The 5,780-nt window shown below is 43.1% G+C and overlaps 1 long non-coding RNA gene across 1 annotated transcript; it reads right to left on the bottom strand.

The window, feature by feature from the left end:
- Positions 1-311: 311 nt before the first annotated feature.
- Positions 312-5,557, bottom strand: LOC111816420. The gene is made up of 3 exons (XR_002820820.1): positions 5,447-5,557; positions 2,142-2,227; positions 312-398 (listed from the first exon to the last, which is right to left on the bottom strand). It is a non-coding gene; the product is annotated as an uncharacterized LOC111816420 (long non-coding RNA).
- Positions 5,558-5,780: the final 223 nt, after the last annotated feature.

Below are 5,780 nucleotides of genomic sequence, written 5' to 3'. Positions count from 1 at the left end.
AAGCTCTGACATTATATATTTGTAATATTTTAAAATAATTTAGAAAAAATTTATTTCCCAGTTTTTCAAATGTATACATGTTAGAATGATTAATAGAGACAATATTTTCAAAGACAAATTTATAAAAGGGTGGAAATATCTCTAAATATCCCCTTCCAAAGTGTTCTTCCCATAGAATGCATTTCATTGTCAAAGCAGACAGTTCTGCCCTGGTCCATTGCCAGTGCTACCTGGGCTGGACCAACTAAGTGTCTTTATTTTTGAAAAGTTAACTTCTAGCTTCTTGTCGCCATAAAAGTTCCAGAAAATGCTCTTTATATACCAGTGTCTCAGGAGGGGACTCACTCGATGAGCTGTTCTGGGTGTTTCTGCCAGGTGCAACTGTGTTGTAAGAAAAGCTAGGGCGAGCTGGGAGAGAAACAAACGAACCCACCTAAGCTCCTTCAACCAATACCTGGTGCCCTGGACCAGGTAACAAAGAATTTAATTCAGTCAGTTACTGAGGCATGGGCACAGTTTGGGCAACCAACTGTGACAGGGAAGCAAGAACAGGGAGCCCTGCTTCCTCTCCCCTAAGCCTGAAGGAGAAGGGGGCCTCATGATCCCAGCCCGGGCAAGTACTCTTACCGGATGAAGGCACAGTGACATTAGCCATGGCACTGATTTAATCTGAGTAGGTGGCCCTAACAGTGTGTTGCAGATCAGTGGCCTAAATGACACAAATCTACTTTCTCAGAGTTCTGAAGCCTGAAAGTCCAAATTCAAGGTGCTGGCAGAGTTGGGGTCTCATTAGGCCTTTCCTTATAGTCTTCTCTCTGTGCCTTCATGTCATCTCCCTCTGTACTTGACCAAATTTCCTCTTAAAAGGCCACTAGTTATATTAGATAAGGGCCCCCCAATAATCTTATTTTAACTTAATTACTTCCTTCAAGGCTCCATTTCTAGATACAGACCCATGCTGGAGTATGAGGGGCATAATTTAGTCCATGACAGGGACACTGCCCATTTGTGGTCCAGAGGGAGAAGGCTATCAGACCTCAACTGATCTTTCTCCCAGCCCACCCACCATTATCTCTCACCAGCTACCCACAAGGGGATGTCAAAGGTAAGAACGCCTGTGCAAGGCCACCCCTGAGGGTCAGCCTGTTAGGATCTGGCAATGAATAAGAGTGATCTGCAGGAGCAAACAGAGGATCCAACTTATAGAGCCACCGTGCTGAACTGAGAAACAGATTTCTAAGGGTTTCTAATTAATTTCTAATTTAACACAGAAAGAAGGAAGTGGAAGTAAGGATCAGAATGAGCTGGTTGCTTTTGTGGATTGTAGAAAGGATGTTAGGTTACTCTCAGGGAACAGCCCTTTCTTGCTTAGCTTTGCATGTTACCACAATGTGAATATTGTGCACAGCACTGGTCCTTGTGAGAAATAGAAAAAAGGCATTCGCTGGGGGCAAACAAATGAGAAAATGTGCTTTCTGCTGGTGTAGCCGTGGTCTTGGTGCACAGCTTCTGGTGAGTTCCCTCTAGGTCCTCTTCAGCCAAACAACTTAACGTGTAGTTTTTGATGTTAGGTCTGCTATTACCTGCAAATTAGCACCCTTCTAGTTGCACATGGGGGAAAAAAAATCAAATTTATCTATGGAAAACTTCACATTATCATTGGTTGTTCTCTTGGGTCATTCAAACTTCTTTGGCTAGAAATTTCTGGATAACCTGGACTTGGATATGAATTTGGTGGCTTTCCACCTCACGAGAGTACTTGGTATTCATTCAGAACATTGCTCCTTGCTATGCTTCTGATAGCCTCATTTCAGGAGTTCAGAATTCTTGGCAAACATGCCTATAAACATTGGATTCTCTTTATCCATCAAATAGCCTGCAGCTTGTGTTGAGAAGGCTGCACATAGCACCTCCCCAGCAGGTGCCACTCGGTCACTGTAAATTTGCATGGTCTAGTAATTTTCTGACAGGTGACTATAAAGACTTCTAAGAATAGGGTGCCTCCTTCACCCCCAGTGGATATAGAGTTGCAGTTTGGGTAACTGGCAGGGTAGATACCTATGTGTGTTAGGCACTGGAGTAGGACTGGAGAATGGAAAGGACCCAGTGAAGCCTCACACGTGGCCTCAATTTCTCCTTACTGTAAAGAAAGGACACACATGGTTGCCCCTCAGCCTCAGCCTCAGTCCAGGTGCATGTCCTCCACCTTCCCTCATCCTCCCTGGCTCTGCAGGGGAAGCATGAGTCGAAGGTCAGTGAACAGAATGCTCCACCAGCCTACCCCATTCAGGCAGGGGTGACATCAAAACATGGAGGCCTCCCGTTGGATTGAAATATGAGATTGACAACTAGTGGAGGCCAGGAGAGGCAGGGGAAATGTAGACGCCAAGGAGACTAAGTGGATGCTAAGCAATCATGGGCCAAGCAGTAGCCTAGTCAGCTCCACAGCTGCCTTGGCTTCTATGGAAGCTACTAGGACAATGCTGACTCCAGAGACCTGGAATATTGCACTTCATTCTTGCTTAACTGGGTTAGGCTCCTTCTCTTTAGTGGGGGAAACAAATACAACTCAACATGGTTGCCATTAATGCTAGTTATGCTCCAGGCCCAGCCAGTGGCCTTATGCCTCCAAGGGGCAGCCCCTCTCACCTGCACTTCACAGTCACTGCTCATCTTTGCCAATATTCACCCTTTCCTCCCTCTATCCACTAGATTCCTACTGCTGTCCTTGGCATAGCAGGTAGTGGAAATCTTTGGGGGAAACAACATTATTTCACTTAGCCTGAGGGTGACTACCACTTTGCAAACATTTTGGCATCATCTTGTTAAACTGAAACTGGGCATGAGCCATGATCCAGCATCGCCCTCCTGGCCATGTTCCCCAAAGGAATACATGCACGCATGCACCTTAAAATAGATATGAGCACATTTACCAGAGCCTGCCTGTAACAGATCCACACTGAAAAGAGCTTATTCAAATGTCTTTCAAACATAAAGTAGCAGTGGAAAACTATACAACCAAAAATAAGTTACAGGTATGCAAAAATGCATGATGAATTCTTAAAAGATCTAATAGTGAACAAAAGAATTGTGGCACAACAAAATATTCAAGTCATGATTTCATTGTATACAACTCAAATAGATGTAATTATATTATGCGTTAAGGATTCATATTAAGGTGGTAAAATCATAAAGGCAAAGAGGTGAGAACTAAGAAGTTTCATGAACCTGTATGATTGGGAGAGGTACCAATGGGAGTGGCTACAGAGGTGGCCTTGTTTATTTCTTGTTTGGGGTGGGAGTCAGAGGGGTGTTCATTAATTCTTTAGCTGTGCTATGCTGTCTGCACTTTCCTAAGCTTATATTTCATTAAGCTAGAAACAGCAAAAGAACTTATTGACTGTTTTCAGGAAGATTTGGCAGTGCGATGAAATTTAAGGGTAAGTAATTTTAGGTGAAAGAGAACATGTTAGGAGAGAGACAAAGAGGTGCAAGAGACCCAAGGAAAGAATGTGTCAGCATTCAGGTGGGACAGGACAGGAGGACAGGCCTCAAAGGCAGTAGGAATGAGTCACAGGGAGGACCAGACTGTGTGACCTGCAGGGGCTGTGGGAGGACTGGAAGCAAGAGACGAAGCTGCAAGAAGTGGAGTGGAAGCTGCCAGAAGTCACAAGTGCAGCAAGAGGTCACTGAGATATGGGTTCAATGGTATTCTTTGTCCCTGGCTCTCCACAATGTGGAGAATGGGTGATGCCAGATTGCAGTTAAGAAGAAGTGCAGTGGGCGGTGAGGAGGTAAAGCCAGAGTTTGCTGTAGAGGGAGCCACATGGAGCACCAAATGATAAGATGGATTAGGTGGAGAAATTAACTATTTCCCCATGATGATAAGAGGTTGTAGGTTTTTTCATTCTCTGAGGTGTTTAGAGACTTAAAATTTAAGTTGGTTCTGAAGATTCGTTTTCTTTTCACTCTTCCGCTCATCCATTCACTTTAATGAGGCCAAGTTGACAAATAAGTTATGTTCAAAGAGAAGTAACTTATGGGTAATGATATGGTTCACCTGGTGAAGAAAATCCCCATTGGTCTGGGAGGTTGAACTGGCTGCTTCTGGGAAACATTAGGAAAATAGGCAAATCAGGTAGTTCTGCAGGATCAGAATTCCTACAGGAGTTGTTGGATTTGTGACCTCCAAAACGACAACTTAGAAACATTGCCTTTTCCTTTATTGAATACAAATTAAAGTTGGTGGCTGAGAGTTTATTTACCATGCTTTTGTGGGATAGCTTTAGGAGGATATCAATCAACAGTTCTTTTATTTTCTCTTCCTATACTTTTTCTTATATTGTTTCCTATCTTCCTTTCTGTATCTTTTCTATGTCATTTCTTTTTCCTCTTTATGTCATCTTCTCATTTCTTTATATGTCCTTCTGGATTTTCCACTGCCATTCCCTTCCTGCTCTTAACTGCTTCAAATCCTTACTACAAGCCATAGCACAGTGAGCAGTAAGCTGACTCCATGGGACCAGCTTGAAAGACCTTGTCTTTGGGAGGCACTTGCCCTTTTGTGGTAAAATGACTCCTGCTGTGAGGAGATCAACTTCTTCCCCACTCTGACTCCACAGACAGAGCCCAGCAGAAGCAGGGGAGGCAGCCAGGCTGAGGCATCTGCATAGTAACATGGCTGGCAGCAGAGATGAGAGATGGGTGGTAAATCAAGTAACTGTGTATCAGGGATAACATAAGCCAGGTTTCACATTGATGACAAAGAGAATTACAAGATGAAAAATGAAAATGAAATCTGTAGTGTTGGAAGTAGAAGAATGGATGTGAAACTACAATTTTTTAATATTAATACAGATAAATCAGGTGTAAATATTTGTATGCACACGTGCATGCGCGCGCGTGCACACACACACACACACACACACACACACACAACCTCCCTAAACCCTATCTACTGTCAGGAATTGGGAACAGGGACATGCCTGTAGCAATCAGCGTGAACCCAAATCTTAGTTTCTAAGTGCTGTTCTCCACTGAAGGAGCTCTTTGGAGACAGGGATGATTACAGCTCTAGGGCAAGGAAAGTGCAAAATGAGTCTGCGACATCTTTTGGCACCAGAAGCATAGGAACAGCAATGCTTTAAGAATGATGAGGGCATGTCTAAAAACACACTGGCCTGTAGGGGCTCCCGTTGGCCAAACTGAGGATACATGTGACTATGAGACTCAGGGTGTTCAGGATGGTATGGCTGTAGATCATGTGACTATAAAAAAAAAACCAAAACACTGGAACCAATCAGTACCTGTTGAATAGGAAATCCTAAGTCCATACTCATATAGATAACTAAGTGAATACAAGTTTGAGAATATTTCCATGGTTTCAAGTACCTGCCTACAAAATACTTAACTGCAAAGGAACAAAGAGTAAGGTTATAGTAGATACCTGGCTTGTCTTCAGTAATAAAACAAATTGAAATCGTATTCTCTTGATGGGACATAGTGAAGGTACCTCCTCACATAGGTGATGATCTTGCTGTTGGTAGCTGATGCAGAAGCTTCCATTCAAGCAATTCCAGGACACTGCAAAATAACTTGTGTGTAATCTTTAATTGTATCAAAGTTACAAAAGCCAAAGAGAAGCAGATGAGCTATTTCAGACTGAGGGAAACCAAAGAGAAGTAACAACTAACAAAAAGTGTGATTTTGAACTGGATTACTTTGCTATTACTGGAATGGATGATGAAACTTGAGTAGCAGGATCTGAAGGTTGTTGGTAG

Source organism: Octodon degus, unplaced genomic scaffold, assembly GCF_000260255.1.
Source record: "Octodon degus isolate 3935 unplaced genomic scaffold, OctDeg1.0 scaffold00032, whole genome shotgun sequence".
Classification (NCBI taxonomy): Eukaryota; Metazoa; Chordata; class Mammalia; order Rodentia; family Octodontidae; genus Octodon; species Octodon degus.
Note: the sequence above shows the minus strand (reverse complement) of the source record. Positions and strands in the feature narration are given on the sequence as shown.